This window comes from Lactuca virosa, chromosome 2 (genome assembly GCF_052849685.1).
Source record: "Lactuca virosa cultivar CGN04683 chromosome 2, Lactuca_virosa_CGN04683_v6, whole genome shotgun sequence".
NCBI lineage: Eukaryota > Viridiplantae > Streptophyta > Magnoliopsida > Asterales > Asteraceae > Lactuca > Lactuca virosa.
In genome coordinates this window covers 292,315,470-292,338,074 of record NC_136427.1, presented here as the reverse complement: position 1 = coordinate 292,338,074, position 22,605 = coordinate 292,315,470, and positions in this window count along the sequence as shown.

Here is a 22,605-nt window from a genome sequence, read left to right as displayed (position 1 = left end):
TTTTTAATTTTATTTTTAGTTTTAGTTTATTTAAATTTAGTTTTCCATGTTGATGCTCTTAATGTTTCAGATATTTGCAGAATTTTTGCCCTTCGGATGCTTTCAGAAATTTCAACAATTGGGGTCTAATGTCGTTTTGTCACGCGAAAAAAATCTGTGAGAGAGTTTGAAATTGACAATTGAGACCCACGACTTTTAATAAGTGTGGGGTGCGCGTCGGTTTCGTGAGAGATTATTATTTTCAAAGAGTGGCGTTTCTAACTATACATTGATTCCTATGACATGGATGAGTTGTTCCCATGCCACAGAGTTTTATTTCGACGCGAAGCAAAATTATTGTCCTGGCTGCCACGACATGGTTGACACTTTCCTATGTTGTGGGGGAGTTTTTCATCGCAAGTAGGAAGCTTCCATTCTAGATACTACGACGTGGTCGATACTTCCCACACCGTGGCCACGCTGTTACTTGCGATACAGATTTTCCTCACTCGACGACACAACGTGGTCAACACTTCCCACGTCGTGGTCACTGTATATTGCATTAATTTGCAATCCCTTGCACCACATTTTAGAAGTAAGCGCTCTTGATTTTATTTTCTGGCACATTCAGAAGCAGCAGTTCCAATTTCATTCTTCCAGCAATTTATGGAGCAACTTTTAGTAGCCCCATTCGATCTTGCCACTACTACCCCAAGGGAGTCTGTTTCAATTATCTCTCTTTAATTTTATGTTCTTAAATTGTTTTAGCATGCAATGGGGACATTGCATCAAATAAGTATGGGGTAGGGGTCGAACATAGGAATACAATATTACTGATAAATTAAAATTTTGAAAAATGACTAGGATTTAAAAATTATTATAAAGATTTGAAACAATAATCTAAAATTGAATCTAGTGAAAAAATTGTTGTGTTGAGATCTAGTTTGCTAGAGTTGTGTGGGACGATCCAATGCGAGTTTCAATGTTTATTTGAGCCAATATATATTATAATGTATTTGTGGCTTCCTTATCCTAGTGAAATCATGGAACAAAAACATGACCTTGCTTAGTTTGAAGGCTGCAATATGTTTAGCATCGTGTACCAGAAATGTATCCATGAGAGCTTATGTAGTCATTGCATATTATACTAGTATCTCTATCCAATAAAGGCTGAAGATTAAGTTCCCTTGCTTAAGCATATATTTTTCTTAGGTTTTTAGTTTTGAGTTAAAAAAGTGAGTTATGTTTAAAAAAAAGTGAAAAAAAAGTTGTGAAAAAAATAGAAAAAAAAGTTGTTGAGTGAATAAGAGCTATCAAAGGATGAAGGTCTTGAAGAAAGTGAAGAAATAAGACAATTTTCCAAGTAATTATTTATTGTAATTTTTTTCTAGGTTATGTTTCTATATGTATGCTCGGGAGCTTAATCAAAAAATTACCTTGAGGTTAAGAAAGATTTCTAGGGATGGATTCGGAGGGATGCATAAAATGAGCGTTGTTCAAAAGAAGTGGGCAAGTGTTTATGAAGATTGTGAGTATTTAGGATTGGGGACGTTCTTAGAAAAATTTAGACACAAATACATGCATTGAGGTCTTGGAGTAATGGAGAGGCTCAAAATGGATTTTCTTGTGTGATGTTGGTAGCTACAAGGCTTGATATGGTAATAATAAAATCAGTTTTGCTTGAAGCAAGCAAAAGGCTAGTGTGGGGTAGTTTGATAACGTCTTTTTTCTGCATATATTTATGACATTGTCTTATTATTTTATACTATGTTTTTATGTTAATTAGAACTAAAATATACTTAATACGCTTTGAAATGTTAAATTACAGTTAAAATGGGAGCTGAAATGCAAAAGGAGCAGAAAAGAGCTAAAAAGACGCAAAAAGGGTGTTGTTGGACAGCTTGACCCCTCGTCAGTGTTTTGGTCATATCTCATGACTCGTAACTCTGATTCATGAGATTCAAAATGTTCTGAAAATTAGACACAATTCGGACAACTTTCATGTATTGAAAAAAATGGTGATTCCCAACGAACTCGTCGAGTTTAACACAAACTCGCCGAGTTGAATAGAAGCTTCGCGATTCTTGATGCTGACTTGGGGAATACGGGATTTTAATGAAGACTTCGCCGAGTTTGTGTCCAAACTCACCGAGTTGATGCTAAAAACTATAAATTGCGTCGAAAATTATACCTAATGATATATCTTGAACCCTAGATTGATTCCTGCTATTATAAACCCCCAAGAAGCCGTTTTGAGGGTCTAGAAGGCGGTCGGAAGGCTGTTAAGCTGACAGGAGCGAAGATATGAAGGATTGGAGAGCAGATTCATACCGGTAATCATGTGGTTTGTTGTTCCAACCAAGATTAATGTTGAAACATGATTCTATATGCAATTACTATCTGATTTGGGTGTTAAAACCCTTTTCTTTGTGTTTATGATTAGATGAACCATTGATTTTGTGGATTAATTGCTATTTGGATTATTTTATTTGTGTTTAATTAATCTTGTTAAGTTTTTTAAATGATCGTTATGTGTTAATGACAATTATTTTCTATTAATTACTAAGTATATTTGTAACATCTCAATCTTCAGGTATGGATTTAAAGCTTATTAATTATATTTTCATGGAAACTCGACGAGTTGGAAGACTCCAACTCGTCGTGTAGAGTTTAATGACCGCACATTTTTCAGGGTCTACTCAACGAATGGGAAGGCCCCAATTCGAAAAGTTGAAGGCTGAACATGAAAACCCTAACTTTCAGTGTTTTGCACCCTATTTAAAGAACTTATGACCCATTGTTAGCCTCCCTCATCGTCCCCTCAGTCCAGAGAAAACCCTAATTGTGCCTCTTTCCCCATTTTGAGTGTGTGTGAGCTTAAAGAGTATTCTTTGGTGTTTTCTTGAAGGAGCTTGAAGTTGGTAGTGCAAAGTTGAAGGGAGAAGCTTTAGATCCTGGATTTTCAGTGTTGTTGCAGCCACTTGGAGGTATAAAGTCGATACCTTGACCATCCATTTTCTAGATCTCTTTGTTGAAAGTTTATGGCCATTATTAGCTTATTTTGTGGTCAATCTTGGATTTCAGCATGTCATGAAGCTAAGACTTCAGATATGGACATCTCATGACCTCCATAGACTTAAAGTTGCCAACTTTATCAAGTCTTGGCCCTCCTTCATGTCCTAAGTCCCTTGATAAACCTTATTTGAGTGTTTTAGCCCTCTTGATGCCATGCATGGATGTAAAGCTAGCAACTTTACGTGGTATTTCAGTCCTAAGAGACCAAACCTATATTTTTTGGCTTTGGTTTTACTTGGAAGTGTCTGAATGCATTAAGGCTAGGAAAACTCGACGAGTTGCTCTGCTAACTCGACGAGTTGGGTCGGGTTTTTCCGCCTTCTGTTACTGAGCGAACTCGGCGAGTTGATGAGATAACTCGGCGAGTTGGCTTGGGTTTCTCCCAGTTTTCTGAGCACTAAAGGAACTCGACGAGTTGCTAGGTGCACTCGACGAGTGGGGTCAACATGGATTGTTGACCTTGACTGTTGACTGTTGACTTTGACCTTGGTTGACTAAGCTTGTTTTTAATTTTATTTTGGTAATTCGGGATTTTGATGACGTGAGTCACATGGTGGTTGTAGGCAGTCAAGATCGGAGATGAGGGTTAGGATTTGATCTTCTTGATTCAGCACATCTTGTGAGGTGAGTTTTCCTCACTATACTCAAGGGTCGAAGGCACCAACGCCGACCCTTTGGATTGTTATCCTGCTTTATTACCATTGTGATATGTTAGATCGGTATCCTGGTAGATAGGATGTTTCTACGTGGTTATGATCTGTTAGATCGGTATCCTGGTAGATAGGATGTTGCTATGCTTAGTGATCTGTAGACCGGTTTGACTGTCTGTAGACTTTTATGTGATTATCTGATATATGTCCATATGTTTGATGGGTGGTTGAGGCTTTTCTGTTTTGTGCATGATCCAACAGACCAAGTCATTCCAACTCGATGGTTGTGGGCGGAGAGTATTTAATCCTGAGGATGATTGGACTCATAGTATGTGGGAATTCCAACCCGATGGTTGTGGACCGAGAGTATTCCATCCCGAGGATTATTGGACTCATAGTATGTGGGCATTCCAACCCGATGGTTGTGGGCCGAGGGTATACCATCCCGAGGATGATTGGACCCATAGTATGTTGGCATTCCAACCCGATGGTTGAGGGCCTCGTGCATTCCAACCCGATGGTTGATTGGGCCCATAGTATGTTGTTATTATATGTATTGTTGTTGTGCGGGCATTTTGGGGGAACTCACTAAGATTCATGTTTACAGTTGTGGATTTTGTTTTAGGTACTTCGGATGATCTCGGGAGGGTGAAGGCTTGATCGTGCACCTCCTCATATTTTTGTTGGATAAGGTGTCTAAGTCCATAACTTATTTGGTATATACTTGACCCGACCCGGCATGGTCCATTTGGGTTGCACTTCACCCGAACTAGTTATGGATAATTTTATGAGAGTTGTATACTTACGATTTATTAATATATTATAAGTTATAATATATTAATATAAAGTCATGTTACTTAATTAGTTTTAATCTTGAATTAATTATGAATTAATTTAGTGATTAAAAGGAAGACTAATTAAATCATGGGCTATTATATTTATATGGTGTGGGCTAACACTCATTTGGAATGGGCTAAGCTTATATGGAAGTCCATGGATGATCCATGGAGCTTTTACCCATGGATCCTTGGAAGAGGAAAAGACATGGGTTATTAGGGTTTCACCCTAACCATGTACACTATATAAACAAGCTTATGTTGCATGAAAAAGAGACTAATGTGTGTGTAAGTGTGGTGGCCAAAATCAAGAGTTAGTATACTCTCTCATACATTTTCCAAGTTTGTGGTGATTTGTGATTTCCATTTGAGGCATTCACATTATTGGTGCTTGGCTCTCAAACTCCAAGGAATCAACAATCAACAAAAGGTATGTAATTCATCTAGTTCTTTTATGGTTAAAAGTACCCCATGCCATGCTAGATAGGTTATAAACCTTGGAAAATAATATTTTGCATGTATCTTAGACAAACATAGATCCAAGGTTTAATAGGGTTGCATGTACACTTAGGAAGTGTTAGAATGCTCAAAACCCAACAGTGGTATCAGAGCCTAGGCTTGTTTGTTTGATACTTGATGCAAAATAGTGATAAAAAGTCGATTTTTTGATGTCTGACTGATGAACTCGCCGAGTCCATGGGGGGACTCGCCGAGTTCATGTGTAAACTCATCCTACTCGCCGAGTAGGTTCGTGCACTCGGCGAGTAGGAGCCTCAGAATGCAGATTTTCGACTTTTGCTGCTGGAAATGGACTAGAAACATTACCCTAAACTGTTTTGGTGTTTTAAAACTTGTTTTAGTTGGTGTAATGGTTGTTCTAATCCATTTACAATAGCTTATATCAAAATTTCATGCTTTGTATGTGTTCATATAATTCTTGAAACTTTGATGATCATGTTCATGTTCTTATGAATTTAGAAGATGATAGGAATTATTTGCTGAATTGTTTAGGATTAATTCTTGATCATTTATGTGTTTTAATGGAGTCCATAATTTGTCCTCAAGTTATGGATATCCAAAGGTCACTTCTTTTAAACACACACTTAAAACACATAAGTTACATGGAAATGAAGAGTCTTCATTTTTATGAAACTTTAATTCATAAGTTATGAAATGAAAAGTTTTGAATAGTTTCAAAACTTGTCCTCAAGTTTTGGAATTTGTAAAGTTACACACACTTTAATATACTTTAATTCCAAACCCTTAGAGTTTTAAAAGTTAAAATTCAACCCTTATACTATTTATAACATTAATGGTTAATTATTATATATATGTATAAGATCAAAGTCGTCTTACCGCTAGTACGCCTCATTCACGAAGCCAGTCTATAAGGTGGGTATAAGGTTGTTGCCTATAAAATGGCAACTTAATGGGTGTCCACTCTCACCCACCGCTTGCTTGACTGGTGGAGGGTCGTTAGCCGAACGGGTAGGACAAGGACTTATAAATTCTCATTAAAAGTATGATGAATATTATAAAGTAACTAAACCTTTTATAAATTCCCAATCTTAGTTACTTTAGGAAAATGTGAATATGGTGCTAACCCATGAAATTCACACTTTGTACCTTACCAAGTCGTTGGTGGAGCGTGTGTGGTTAACCGGCACACTAACTTGGACTAGTAAGGATCACGAAGGGTGACTTAATGTTTATCATAGATCAGTGGAGCGTGTGTGGTTAACCGGCACATTGATTAGGTGATAATATTAAGGGTACCAAGTGAATTTGCATGGTTATTCACACCTTGTTTTGTGATCCTCGGCATCCCAGTCACAAAACTTGAAGGGCACAATCGAGATTGAAACATGCCATTGAAAAGTTCAATGAATCTCAAAAGAATCTAGGAATTTCAAAAACCAATTAAACCTAATAATTCATTTCGTTTTCATGGTGGAAATTGGTGAATCGTCATTCACCTACCTTCAAATATATTATAGCTTAGATTACGACATCCCTCTTCTAAGTTATAATATATTGTGTTGGATCCTAGCCTTAATATTACATTTGGGTGTATTATTAAGGATTCGATATATCTAATCTAAACTTGTTTTCTCCTTTTCAGATGTCTTCCGACAACAAAGCTTCGGGCTCTAACCCTACTGGCTCCTTTTCCCTCATGAACCTTTGTGGGAGGGTCATCTTTGATGGTTCCAACTTCATGGATTGGATCCGGAACATCAGGATGGTTACTCGTTACGAGGACAAGGAATATGTCCTCGATAAGGAGCTAAAGGAGCTTGATGAGTCCACTGCTACTCCTGAGGAGGTCGCTGAGTATCAGGCACATGAAAGAGATGCCACCAAGGTGGCATGCATCATGATGGCCACCATGACAGCTGAACTCCAAAAGTCCTATGAGGACTATTACCCTTTTGAGATGCATCAGGATCTGATGGAAAGGTACCATCAGAGTGCTCGTCAAGAGCGGTATGAAATAATCTCCTCCATGATCACTACCCGTATGAAAGATAGCGAACCAATCACGAGCCACATGCAGAAAATGCAAAGGTATGTAGACCGTCTAATGAAACTGAATGTGAACTTCCCTGAGGAGTTGGCAATTGATATCATTTTGCACTCCTTGCCCTCGTGTTATGATCAATTTCGTATGACATACCACATGAACAAGGAGGAAGTTACACTCAGTAAGCTTCAAGGACTTCTGAAGACTGCCGAAAGTGGTCTTAAGAGTAAGTCGGTTGCTGCTCCTACTCCTACTACTACCCCTATTTTGGCTATCGGGCAAGGCAAAGGGAAGAAGAGGAAGCACCCTTCGAAGGGTACCAAGGGAAAGTCCCTTGAAGGCTCCTCATCTGGAACCAAAGGTGGTTCTATCACTCCTTCTGCCATCCCTAAGGATGCTGAATGCTTCTACTGTCAAAATAAGGGGCACTGGAAGCGAAACTGCCCAAAGTACTTGCAGGATGTCAAGGATGGGAAAGTGAAACCATCCCATGCAGGTATTTACACTATATTGTCTAATAACTCACCATATTCTAATTCTTGGGTTCTTGATACAGGTTGTGGTATTCACATCTGTTGTGACTTGCAGGGCCTAAGAAGAAGTGAGGATGTGGAGCACGGAAAGATAAACTTAATCATGGGGAACAAGAAGGTTGCACCTGTTACCAAGATTGGAGTTTATACTTTGTTGCTAGATAGTGGGTTAAAGTTAGATTTGAATAAATGTGTGTACTCGTCTGAAATGGCGAGGAATATTATTTCCTTTCATGCTTTGTACAAACAAGGTTTTACCTTTTCTTTTGATAATGAAGTTGGTAGTATTAATGCTTTCTTTAATAATGTTCTTTATTTTAAAGCATTACCTTGTGATGGTGTGTATGAAGCTGTATCGGTTGTAGATAATTTAGGAAATAATGTATTATGTATTGATTCTTCTACTAGCTTGGATAAAGCATCTTTGTGGCATTGTCGTCTTGGACATGTAAGCAAGAAACGCATAGGCCAGCTCCAAAAGGATGGAGTCTTGGAGTCGTTCGACCTCAAGTCGGATGATAGTTGTGAGTCTTGTCTACTTGGAAAAATGACAAAATCACCCTTCACTGGTACTTGTGCAAGGGGTGAGGGTTTGTTGGACCTTATACATACTGATGTATGTGGACCATTCAAAACCGCCACAAGGGATGCTAATCGCTATTATGTGACTTTTATTGATGATTTTAGTAGATATGGTTATGTCTACTTAATCAAACATAAGTCAGAAACTTTTGAAAGGTTTAAAGAGTTTAAACAGGAAGTAGAAAATCAATTGGGCAGGAACATTAAGATGCTTCGATCCGATCGAGGTGGTGAGTATCTTAGTACTGAGTTCCTCGACTATCTTAAGGAGTGTGGGATTGTCTCACAATTGACACCTCCCAGGACACCACAGCTGAATGGTGTAGCTGAGAGGTGCAATCGAACTTTGTTGGACATGGTTCGCTCTATGATGAGTCGAGCTTCGCTACCAATCTCTTTTTGGGGGTATGCCTTAGAGACTGCCGCCCACATCCTTAATCTAGTCCCTACAAAGAAGGTTGCCAAAACACCTCATGAGATGTGGACTGGGAAAGTTCCCAATTTGGACCACATCAAGATTTGGGGTTGCGAGGCTTTTGTGAGGCGCGAGACTCATGACAAGCTCGAACCTCGAAGTGAAAGGTGTATTTTCATCGGCTACCCACAAAAATACTTTGGTTACCTCTTCTACAGACCCAGTGAGAATGTGGTCTTTGTGGCTAGGAGAGGGGTCTTTCGAGAGAGAGAATTTATAAGCCAAGGAGACAGTGGGAGGCAAATTGACCTTGAAGAAATTCAAGACTCGATTGGTGAAGGAACCTCAGACACTAGCAATCAACTTGAGGAGGAAATTCCTGTTGATCCAGCTGTCGAGTCTATACTTCCGAGGCGTTCCACAAGGGTTAGGAACCCACCTGAGTTTTATTATGGATTTCATATTACTATGGAAGGTGATACATTTATCAGTGACAGTACACTGGTAAATCTGGATGAACCTAACAGTGTTAAGGAAGCCATGGCAGGCCCAGAGTCTGCTAAATGGAAGGAGGCTATGGACAGCGAGATACAGTCCATGTATGACAATCAAGTTTGGAACTTGGTTGACAATGTACCAGGCCGTAAGACAGTCGGGTGCAAATGGATCTTCAAGAAGAAGACCGACATGGATGGGAAGGTGCACACTTATAAGGCTCGACTGGTTGCGAAGGGGTTTACTCAGACTCAGGGAATTGATTATGATGAAACCTTTTCACCAGTAGCAAAGATTAAGTCTATTAGGGTTATACTAGCTATTGCTGCATTTCATGATTATGAAATATGGCAAATGGATGTCAAAACCGCTTTCCTTAACGGAAAGTTGGCTGAGGATGTTTACATGAATCAGCCAGAAGGTTTTGTCAGTGCAGAGTACCCCAATAGAGTGTGCAAGCTTGAGAAATCCATTTATGGATTGAAACAAGCATCTCGAAGTTGGAATCTTTGTTTCGATGAGAAGGTCAAAGAGTTTGGTTTCTCAAGAAGTGAAGATGAGTCCTGCGTGTATGTCAGAGCTAGTGGGAGTATAGTTAGTTTTTTGGTACTGTATGTGGATGACATACTACTCATAGGAAATGACATCCCAACCTTGCAGGAGGTTAAGTCCTGGCTTGGGAAGTGCTTTGCTATGAAGGACCTTGGAGAAGCTACCTATATCCTAGGGATAAGGATATTAAGAGAAAGGAGTAAAAGACTAATTGGACTTAGTCAGAGTATCTACTTGGATAAGGTGTTGAAAAGGTTCAACATGCAGAATTCCAAGAAAGGAGAATTACCGATCCAAAGCAATGCCAAAATGAGCAAGGCTCAGAGCCCGAGTACAGAAGATGAGATAGCTGAGATGAGTCGATTACCTTATGCTTCCGCTGTTGGTTTGATCATGTATGCTATGACTTGTACTCGTCCTGATGTGGCCTTCGCTTTGAGCATGGTCAGCAGATATCAGGGGAACCCTGGCAAGGCTCATTGGACTGCGGTAAAGAATATTCTCAAGTACCTGCGGAGGACTAAGGATTGGATCCTTACCCTTGGTGGGAGTGATGACTTGAGAGTAGTAGGGTATAGTGATGCTAGCTTTCAGACTGATAGGGATAACTTCCGCTCTCAGTCGGGCTGGGTCTTTACCTTAAATGGAGGGGCAATCACTTGGAAGAGTTCCAAACAGGAGACTGTAGCTGATTCGACTTGTGAATCAGAGTACATAGCAGCGAGTGAAGCGGCAAAGGAGGCGATATGGCTGAGGAACTTCATCGGAGACCTTGGAGTTGTACAAGCTATTAAGGAGCCTATGGAGATTTTCTGTGACAGCAATAGTGCGGTTGCCTTAGCCAAGGAACCAAGAGATCATGGCAGATCCCGACACATTGACATAAAATATCACTTCATAAGACACAAGATAGAAGAGAGACTCCTCGTGGCAAAGAGGGTATCGTCAGATGAGAACCCTGCGGATCCCCTTACGAAGGGACTGACGAGGGTGAAGCATTTGCAGCATGCGAGGCGCATCGGGCTGAGGGACGATATTAGTTTTACAGATTAGATAGCCTTTTCTGAAACTTGTAAAATGTAATCGACGTTTGATGATGAATAAAATTTGTGATTTATTTATGAGTAAAGTGTTGCTATCATTGTCAATTATTTACTATTGTTTCAGTTTTGCATGTTTTGACTTCCAGAATAATTAATTTATTCAAACTCTCCACAGTCGGTCATATGTCGGAAGTAGGTATGAATCAAGACTGTCATGAATTGGGATTGTAGATGACTAAAGGTGTTTAGCCATAGCAATGGTTGCTACAACATTCATGAGTACTCATAAGTTATGAGTATTGGAATAAACCCACGCTCACTTGTATCACTTCATGGAATTTATCTCGAGTGATCGTGAGACGGTAATATCATATAAGTCTTCAAACCTAGAGATATGAGTTGTTACCTATGAGTTGGTTGTGCATTGATTGCACGTAAACGCATCAGTAACTTGATGTTATAAAACGTGCCTTTGTGTGCAATTCAATAAGTAGTAGAACAAGCATATGAGTCGAAGTTTATCTGTTCCTTCTAGAAATAGAAGCGATATCTGGGCCCCTCGATGATTTTGTGTTGACCCATGTACCGGGCCCGGTCAGAACTAAATTGATGTGTTTAGTTAAGTTCTTTGTCAAACAAATCGGAAATCGAGAAACAACTGCTAGACAATAAGTAAGATATTGTTCCATGTATTTGTCCGGCTGATATCATGAGAGCAGAGGATTATATGATCACTTATCTAAAATGGCGCTTCATAGTTCACAAGAGTTTTCGAGAGCTACGATTGCCGGTTGGTTCTTGAAGTAATATATGCAAATACAGTTATTAGACTTATCCAAGTGGGAGTCTGTTGGATAAGGTGTCTAAGTCCATAACTTATTTGGTATATACTTGACCCGACCCGGCATGGTCCATTTGGGTTGCACTTCACCCGAACTAGTTATGGATAATTTTATGAGAGTTGTATACTCACGATTTATTAATATATTATAAGTTATAATATATTAATATAAAGTCATGTTACTTAATTAGTTTTAATCTTGAATTAATTATGAATTAATTTAGTGATTAAAAGGAAGACTAATTAAATCATGGGCTATTATATTTATATGGTGTGGGCTAACACTCATTTGGAATGGGCTAAGCTTATATGGAAGTCCATGGAGAAGAGGAAAAGACATGGGTTATTAGGGTTTCACCCTAACCATGTACACTATATAAACAAGCTTATGTTGCATGAAAAAGAGACTAATGTGTGTGTAAGTGTGGTGGCCAAAATCAAGAGTTAGTATACTCTCTCATACATTTTCCAAGTTTGTGGTGATTTGTGATTTCCATTTGAGGCATTCACATTATTGGTGCTTGGCTCTCAAACTCCAAGGAATCAACAATCAACAAAAGGTATGTAATTCATCTAGTTCTTTTATGGTTAAAAGTACCCCATGCCATGCTAGATAGGTTATAAACCTTGGAAAATAATATTTTGCATGTATCTTAGACAAACATAGATCCAAGGTTTAATAGGGTTGCATGTACACTTAGGAAGTGTTAGAATGCTCAAAACCCAACAATTTTATGTTATGATTTATGGGATTTCTATGATGTTAAACTATTTTGAAAACAATTTGTAAAAAATGGATAGTTTTGGAATGTTTTAAAAGTTTAAATTTTTCATGAATTTTAAGGATGTTACAAGTTGGTATCAGAGCCTTGGTTTGAGTGAATTGGAGGAACATTCCTGTGAATCCAGTCTTAAACAAAGGAAAAGATTTTCAAATGGTTTTTAAAATACAAAAGAGGATGTGATGTGTACGATCAGCCGGAGCTAGTAGGTAGACCCCAAAATACCACACTGTTATTTGATATTGTGATGTATTAGAACATCATGCTAGTGATAGGCTAGGGATCTTTAGGAATTGCATGAAAGAATTGCCTGATTATATGATGACTTAGTTCCTATAGAGTTTTTGTTTGGCTGTTGCGTGACTCTTTCATGTGTGAACTGGCTATTGAGTGAATACGTTAAGTCACAAGCTACATGATTTAAAAGGGTCTTAGGCTGACGGGTTTGGTCCTCCTTCGCAGCTCTTGTATGAGTCCAACCGTTGTGGGATTGAATCTTTTAGCCTAAGATTGTTTAAATTGGGGGGCATGTGGTTGTATTCATGCGATAGTCATCCGACACCAATGGAGAGTCGTGTGGCAAGTATGGTATGGTGAATCGTTCGGAGTCAGTCTGCCAGTTATGAGTTATTTAGCTTTCCTCTAGGAGTGAGGATTGAGCGCTTGCCTATGCTTATGAGTTTTGCTAGGGCGTTGTGATGATCCCTAAGACAAATTTAGGTAGGTGTAGAAGGTAGTATGGGCCCGTACTACTAAAAGCACAGGACCCATACGCGTAGCAAGGAAGTCACAACCCCTAGGGCTCAGTTGGGAGTAGGTTCCCCGTTATTTTATGGATTATCTGATATCTCCCTGATATATTTTCAGTATGGTGGTTACGAGGCGATTTGTGATCGGATCTAGGTCGGGATCAGGAGTTGGCAGTCAGGGCGAGCCAGCATCGTCGTGGACCATTGGTCATATGAAACTAGATGAGTTGGATGCCAGGATTCGGGAGATCTTGCATGAGGAGGTTTCTACACTTTTCTGGGCCGAGTTTCCAGAGATGTTTGGATCTATTAAGACCGTTATGGTGGAGTATTTCATAAGCGCTATGCAGCCATTACTGAGACGGTTGCCGCTGCAGCCTCCGTAGCTGTAGCAGCTGCAGGCGGTGGGGCTGGTCGGGCCTTCCAGTATCGAGACTTCGATAACATGAAGCCCCCGACTTTCGACGGAGTCCAGGACCCGATCATAGCCATGAGGTGGTTTTCTGACGTGGAGGGATGCTTTTTCACGTGTTCATGCCCTGCTGACCAGAAGGTCAGGTGCGCTCTGAACCTGCTGAGGTCTGGAGCGAAGGATTGGTGGAGGCTTGTTACGGGGTCATAATCTGATGAGCAGAGAGCTGCGGTATCATGGGATCAGTTCAGGGAGATATTCCGCACTCGCTACATTCCTCGGATTGAGCGCGAGAGGTTGGCTCAGGAGTTTTTGGAGTTGAGACATGGATTGGAGTCGGTGACTGAGATCAACCGGATGTTTACTGAGAGGGTGATGTTTTGCCCTGAGTTTGCTTCTGAGCAGGCTCAGATGACCTGTTATCTGAGCATGCTCAAGACGGATATCAGACAGTTCGCCTCCACCCAACGTTGTGATACTTTACTGGATTTACAAGAGGTCGCTAGGCAGTGTGAGCTTGAGATTGAGTTGCAGTTGAGAGAGTAGAGGCAGGCCGCGACGCAGTCACAGCCTGCGCCGAAATGGTTCAGGGCCGCTGACTCCAGGCAGGGGAGTCAGAAGGGTTGCACTTGTGGGGAGTGTGGCAAGGTGCATGATGGGGTTTGTTGATCTTCTTTAGGGTGCCACAAATGTGGCAAACATGGCCACATTGCCAGGGATTGTAGGCAGCAGACTCCAGCTTCTGGGGTCAGACTTTGTTACCATTGTGAGGAGGTGGGCCATATGAAGGCCCAATGTCCCCTACTAGCTGTCAGGCCAGCGCAGGCTCCAGCACCGACTACCTTGAGGATTACTGAAGGGAGTCAGAGTAGAGAAGAGCCCCCGAGGGCTCGGGGACGTCTGTTCCAGCTTACTGCCGAGGAGGCCAGGACCACACCGGATGTTGTGGCGGGTATGTTTCTATCCCTTACCTTATTGATTATGTTTATTTTATGCTCATGTGTTCGTACCTATGTTAGGTACGTTCTTAGTGAACTCTTTACCTGCTCTAGTAGTGTTTGACTCGGGAGCGAGTCGGTCTTTTGTCTCTCGATCTTTTAGTAGAGAGTTTGTTTTGCCCTTACGAGAGATAGAGTTTATGTTGCGAGTTTCCATCGCCAATGAACACGAGGTTTCTGCTTCATCAGTCTATTGGGGTCGCGTGCTAGAGATATTCGGGGTGTCTTTTCCGATTGATTTGATTCTGATTCCCAAGGGAGATGTTTGCATGATAATGGGTAAGGACTGGCTAATTCGTTTCGATGCCATGATCGACTGCGAGGGTCAGCTTGTGGTGGTTCTAACCCAAAGTGGGGGAGAACTGGTTATTTATGGAGAGGGCACCAGGATAGGTTCAGGGTTTTGCTCAGCAGACAGGGCTCGATTGTTGGATTAGGTGTCTAAGCCCATAACTATTATTGGTATGTACTTGACCCGAGAGTAGCATGGTCCATTTGGGTTGCATGGCACCGGAACAATCTGAAGGATGGATAATTGAGAAGAGGTTATTTATGGTTTATTAATATATTATAAGTTCTAATATATTAATATGAAATCATATTATTTAATTAGTATTGATCAAGAATTAATTTGGAATTATTTTTGTGATCAAAAGAGACTAATTAAATATAAGGGGTTGATTTGGTAAATCATTCATTCTTATAAAGTGGGCTTATAATCCATAGTTCTTCATGTTGGGCTAAACCCATCTGGTAACCCATGGATACTCAATGGAGGTTTTAACCCATAGATCATAAGGGATATGGAAAGTCATTAGGGTTTACATGGTGTAACCCTAGATAGCCACACTATATAAGAACCCCTCTAGCTCATGAAATTGGCACTTAAGTGGAATACTAGAGGGCTAGCCGATTTTATGAAGTGTAAGTGACTTCTTCTCAAGCTCCTTAATTTTGTTGGTGGTGTTGTGTGATTCCATTTCAGGCATTCATACTATTGGTGTTAAGCTCTTGAAAGTCCAAACAACAAGCTACAAGAAAAGGTATGTTATCTAACTTGCTTTATTACCCAAGTATCAAACTTTTGTATGCTAGTTAGGATAATACCTTGGAAAGTTCAAGTTTGCATGTATAATAGAGAAAACATAGATCCAAGGGATTTAGGGTTGTATGTACACCTTAGGAGTGTTAGAATGCTCAAAACCCATCATCGACGGTATATTCAGCACGAATGTGTGGGTTATTTGGCGCATGTGGTGGATACACGGGTCAGAGATCAGATCTCTGTTTCGGATGTTCCAATCGTCAGAGAGTTCGCCGATGTATTTTAGGAGGAGTTACCCGGAGTGCCTCCTGAGAGGTAGGTAAAGTTCAGGATCGACCTTGTGCTAGGTGCGGCCCCTATTGCCAAGGCGTCGTACCGATTGGCACCACCTGAGATGCAGGAGTTGTCATCTCAGTTGCAGGAGCTACTAGGCAAGCAGTTCATCCGTCCGAGCAGTTCTCTGTGGGGAGCACCGATCCTTTTCATCAAAAAGAAGGATGTTTCACACCGGATGTGCATTGACTATCGAGAGCTGAACAAGTTGACGGTGAAGAACCGTTATCCCCTTCCACGGATAAATGACCTCTTCGATCAGTTACAGGGAGCATCTTGGTTATCCAAGATAGATCTAAGGTCCGGGTACCATCAGGTTAGGGTGAGCGAGGATGACGTGGAGAAGACCGCGTTCCTGACTCGTTACGGGCATTACGAGTTCGTGGTGATGCCGTTTGGGCTCACCAACGCGCCGACAATATTCATGGACTTGATGAATCGGATATGCAGGCCGATGCTCGATTGCTCAGTTATTGTGTTCATAGATTATATCTTGGTGTATTCCAAGACGAGGGAGCAGCATGAGGAGCATCTCTGTGAGCTTCTGGGAGTCCTCAGGCAAGAACGGCTTTACGCCAAGTTCTTGAAATGTGAGTTTTGGTTGCTAGAGATTCAGTTCCTTGGACATCTTGTTAACCAGGAGGGGATTTTGGTTGACCCGGCCAAAATCGAGGCGGTGATGCGGTGAGAGGTTCCGAAATCTCCCTCAGATATCAGGAGTTTTCTGGTTTTGGAAGGTTACTACCGGAGATTTATTCAGGATTTCTTCAAAATTGCAGTACCCCTCACTCGTCTGACGAGGAAGGGGGTTGATTTTTGGTGGGGCCCTGAGCAACAGATAGCATTTGAGACCCTCTGACAGAGACTTTGCGAGGCCCCGGTGTTGACCCTCCCTGAGGGAGTAGAGGATTTTGTGGTTTTCTGTGATGCGTCCATCACCGGGTTAGGGGCAGTCCTCATGCAGAGAGGACGGGTGATAGCCTACGCTTCGCGGCAGCTGAATCCGGATGAGACGAGATATCCGACACATGATCTTGAGTTAGGAGCAATAGTATTCGCCTTCAAGATCTAGAGACATTACCTCTACGGGGTCCGTTGTACCATATACACAGACCACAAGAGCTTGAGACATATCATGGATCAGTCGAACCTAAACATGAGGCAGCACAGGTGGCTGGACGTAGTCAAGGATTATAACTGCGAGTAGGGATGAAAGTGGGTCCAAACCCGGACCGGATGGACCCGGACCCGGAAAACCCGGAACCGGTTAATGAGATTTTGTAGAACCGGAAACCGGACCGGTATATAGGAACCGGTTCCCGTTCGGTTCCGGGTACGGTTCCAGGTAAAGTGGGTCTAGAACCGGAAAACCTGGAAACATCAAAGTGGGTAGGTTGGAATCGGATAAAGTGGGTTTAGAACCGGAGAACCCGGAAAAACCAGAATTTTTTGGTAATTACTTACTACTTAGTGGGTTGAACTTTGAAAATTTTCATATTGATATCCCGACTTTAGAGGACTGTAACTCATTGAATATGAAACTAAAATTAACAAAATTATAGTCTAAAATCATGTACAAACTCTAAAATACACTCTGAAAAAACCGCATGTCAATCCGACTTTAAACGAGATATGCATGTGTTAACATTTTCACATAATACAAAGTACAAAAACAAATTGCTGAAAAGTTGAAAATTTTTAGTTTTGATATCCCGACTTTGGAGGACTGTAAATCAATGAATGTTAAACCAAAAATGACAAAATTAAAGTCTAAACTCATGTACAAACTGTAAACTAGAAGTTACAAAAAACCACATGTCAATCCGACTTCAAACGAATTAGATATGCATGTTTTAAAACTTTCACCGAATATAAAAAAACTGAAAAACTAAAAACTTCCAGCTTTGATATCTCAACTTTGGGGGACTGTAAGTCAATGAATATAAAACTAAAAATGGAAAATTTATAATCTAAAATCATGTACAAACTCTAAACTACATGTTGGAAAAACCGCATGTCAATCGGAGTTGAAACGAATGAAATATGCATCATTTAAACGTTTCACAAAAACCGGTTCCAGCCCTAAAAGTGGTTCCGGTTCCAAACACCGATTCCGGTTTTTAGACCCGTTTTACCCGGACCCGATGGACCCAAACCCAAATTACCCGGAACCCGGATAAAGCCAATTTTTAAACCCGGAACCGGAACCGGTTCTATATATTCCGGTTCCGGTCCGATTTTCCGGTTCTAAATCTCATCCCTAACTGCGAGATCCTTTACCATCCTGGTAAAGCGAACGTTGTGGCAGACGCCCTGAGCCGCAAGTCGGCTGGACCTTCAGTTCCGGCGTCGTGTATGAGGATATCTGTGGATTCTCCACTCGTCAGTTTGATCAGGGAAGCTCAGACTGAGGTTGTACGGCAGGAGAATTGGAAAATTGAGAGGATCAGGGGCGAGATCACCAGATTGAGGGCTTACGTTATTGACTTTGGTGGGAGTTTGGATTCCTACCTACCCCTTGCAGAGTCCTCCTACAACAACAACTTTCATTCCAGCATTGGTGCTCCACCTTTTGAGCTATTGTATGGACGGAGATGTCGTACCCCAGTATGTTGGGGCGAGGTTGGTCATAGGGTGATGGGTCGGACCGAGGTGGTTCTGCAGACTACCGAGAAGATTTAGCAGATCAGGCAGCGATTCTAGACTGCTTAGACTCAGCAGAAAAGTTATGCCGACCGGTTCCGATCCGAGCTGGAGTTTCAGGTCGGCAACATGGTGTTGCTGAAGGTATCACCCTAGAGGGGTGTGATTCACTTGAGGAAGAGGGGAAAGTTGGGTCCCCGATATATTGGACCGTTTCGGATTACTACCAGGGTTGGCAAAGTGATGTATAGACTGGACCTTCCGGAGGAACTCCGTCAGATTCATAGAACATTCCACGTTTCGCAACTGCGGAAGTGTATATTAGAAGAGGATTCGGTAGTGTCATTGGATGACATTCAGGTCGACGAACGCCTGAATTACATTGAGAAGTCGGTGGTTGTCCTAGAAAGAAAGATAAAAGTCCTCGGCAACAAAGAGATACCTTTGGCAAAGGTACAGTGGCAACATCGGAGGGGATCCGAGTGGACTTGGGAGCTGGAGATCGAGATGTTAGAGCATTATCCGTAATTGTTCACCGTAGCAGGCTTCAAGGACAAAGCCTAGTTCAAGTAGGGGAGAGTCATAACATCCCAATCTTCAGGTATGGATTTAAAGCTTATTAATTATATTTTCAGGGCAACTCGACGAGTTGGAAGGCTCCAACTCGTCGTGTAGATTTTAATGACCGCGCATTTTTCAGGGGTACTTGACGAGTGGGAAGGCCCCAACTCGACGAGTCGAAGCCTGAACATGAAAACCCTAAATTTCAGGGTTTTACACCCTATTTAAAGAACTTATGACCCATTGTTAGCCTCCCTCATCGTCCCCTCAGTCCAGAGAAAACCCTAATCGTGCATCTTTCCCCATTTTGAGTGTATGTGAGCTTAAAGAGTATTCTTTGGTGTTTTCTTGAAGGAGCTTGAAGTTGGTAGAGTAAAGTTGAAGGGAGAAGCTTTAGATCCGGGATTTTTAGTGTTGTTGCAGCCACTTGGAGGTATAAAGTCCATACCTTGACCATCCCTTTGCTATATATCTTTGTTGAAAGTGTATGGCCTTTATTAGCTTATTTTGGGGTCAATCTTGGATTTGAGCATGTCATGAAGCTAAGACTTCAGATCTGGACATCTCATGACCTCCACAGACTTAAAGTTGTCAACTTTATTATGTCATAGCCCTCCTTCATGTCCTAAGTCCCTTGATGAGCCTCATTTGAGTGTTTTAGCCCTCTTGATGCCATGCATGGACGTAAAGCTAGCAACTTTATGTGGTATTTCAGTCCTAAGAAACCAGATCTATAGTTTGAGGCTTTGGTTTCTCTTGGAAGTGTCTGAATGCATTAAGGCTAGGAAAAATCAATGAGTTGCTCTGGTAACTCGACGAGTTGGGTTGGGTTTTCACTCCTTCTAGATATTGAGCGAACTCGGCGAGTTAATGAGATAACTCGTCGAGTTGGTTAGGGTTTCTCCTGGTTTTCTGAGCACTAAAGGAACTCGACGAGTTGCCAGATGCACTCGACGAGTTGGGTCAACATGGACTGTTGACCTTGACTGTTGACTGTTAACTTTGACCTTGGTTGACTAAGCTTGTCCTTAAGGGTATTTTGGTAATTCTGGAAAAATTTCCATGAGGAACTGGGCACGAGACTGCATTTTAGCACCGCTTACCTCCCGCAGACAAACGGACAGAGCGAGTGGACCATTCAGACCCTCGAGGATATGTTGAGGGTTGCATTATTGACTTTGATGGGAGTTGGGATTCCTACCTACCCCTTGCAGAGTCCTCCTAAAACAACAACTTTCATTCCAGCATTGGTGCTCCACCTTTTGAGCTATTGTATGGATGGAGATGTCGTACCCCAGTCTGTTGGGGCGAGGTTGGTCATATGGTGATGGGTCAGACCGAGGTGGTTCTGCAGACTACCGAGAAGATTCAGCAGATCAGGCAGCGATTGCAGGCTGCTTAGACTCAGCAGAAAAGTTATGTCGATCGGTGCCGATCCGAGCTGGAGTTTCAGGTCGGCGACATGGTGTTGCTGAAGGTATCGCCCTAGAGGGGTGTGATTCACTTGAGGAAGAGGGGAAAGTTGGGTCCCCGATATATTGGACCGTTTCAGATTACTGCCAGGGTTGGCAAAGTGATGTATAGACTGGACCTTCCGGAGGAACTCCGTCAGATTCATAGCACATTTCACGTTTCGCAACTGCGGAAGGTATATTAGAAGAGGATTCGGTAGTGTCATTGGATGACATTCAGGTCGACGAACGCCTGAATTACGTTGAGAAGTCGGTGGTTGTCCCAGAAAGAAAGATAAAAGTCCTGGGCAACAAATAGATACCTTTGGTAAAGGTACAGTGCCCGCATCGGAGGGGATCCGACTGGACTTGGGAGCTGGAGACCGAGATGTTGGAGCATTATCCGGAATTGTTCGCCGTAGCAGGCTTCGAGGACAAAGCCTAGTTCAAGTAGGGGAGAGTCATAACATCCCAATCTTCAGGTATGGATTTAAAGCTTGTTAATTATATTTTCAGGGCAACTCGGCGAGTTGGAAGGCTCCAACTCGTCGTGTAGATTTTAATGACCGCGCATTTTTCAGGGTCTACTTGACGAGTGGGAAGGCCCCAACTCGACGAGTTGAATCCTGAACATGAAAACCCTAATTTTCAGGGTTTTACACCCTATTTAAAGAACTTATGACCCATTGTTAGCCTCCCTCATCGTCCCCTCAGTCCAGAGAAAACCCTAATCATGCATCTTTCCCCATTTTGAGTGTGTGTGAGCTTAAAGAGTATTCTTTGGTATTTTCTTGAAGGAGCTTGAAGTTGGTAGAGCAAAGTTGAAGGGGGAAGCTTTAGATCCGGGATTTTTAGTGTTGTTGCAGCCACTTGGAGGTATAAAGTCGATACCTTGACCATCCCTTTGCTAGATCTCTTTGTTGAAAGTGTATGGCCTTTATTAGCTTATTTTGGGGTCAATCTTGGATTTGAGCATGTCATGAAGCTAAGACTTCAGATCTGGACATCTCATGACCTCCACAGACTTAAAGTTGTCAACTTTATTATGTCATAGCCCTCCTTTATGTCCTAAGTCCCTTGATAAGCCTCATTTGAGTGTTTTTGCCCTCTTGATGCCATGCATGGACGTAAAGCTAGCAACTTTATGTGGTATTTCAGTCCTAAGAAACCAGATCTATAGTTTGAGGCTTTGGTTTCTCTTGGAAGTGTCTGAATGCATTAAGGCTAGGAAAAATCAATGTGTTGCTCTGCTAACTCGACGAGTTGGGTTGGGTTTTCACTCCTTCTAGATACTGAGCGAACTCGGCGAGTTAATGAGATAACTCGTCGAGTTGGTTAGGGTTTCTCCCGGTTTTCTGAGCACTAAAGGAACTCGACGAGTTGCTAGATGCACTCGACGAGTTGGGTCAACATGGACTGTTGACCTTGACTGTTGACTGTTAACTTTGACCTTGGTTGACTAAGCTTGTCCTTAAGGGTATTTTAGTAATTCTGGAAAAATTTCCATGAGGAACTGGGCACGAGACTGCATTTTAGCACCGCTTACCTCCCGCAGACAAACGGACAGAGTGAGTGGACCATTCAGACCCTCAAGGATATGTTGAGGGTTGCATTATTGACTTTGGTGGGAGTTGGGATTCCTACCTACCCCTTGCAGAGTCCTCCTACAACAACAACTTTCATTCCAGCATTGGTGCTCCACCTTTTGAGCTATTGTATGGACGGAGATGTCGTACCCCAGTCTGTTGGGGCGAGGTTGGTCATATGGTGATGGGTCGGACCGAGGTGGTTCTGCAGACTACCGAGAAGATTCAGCAGATCAGGCAGCGATTGCAGGCTGCTTAGACTCAGCAGAAAAGTTATGTTGACCGGTGCCGATCCGAGCTGGAGTTTCAGGTCGGCGACATGGTGTTGCTGAAGGTATCGCCCTAGAGGGGTGTGATTCACTTGAGGAAGAGGGGAAAGTTGGGTCCCCGATATATTGGACCGTTTCAGATTACTGCCAGGGTTGGCAAAGTGATGTATAGACTGGACCTTCCGGAGGAACTCCGTCAGATTCATAGCACATTCCACGTTTCGCAACTGCGGAAGGTATATTAGAAGAGG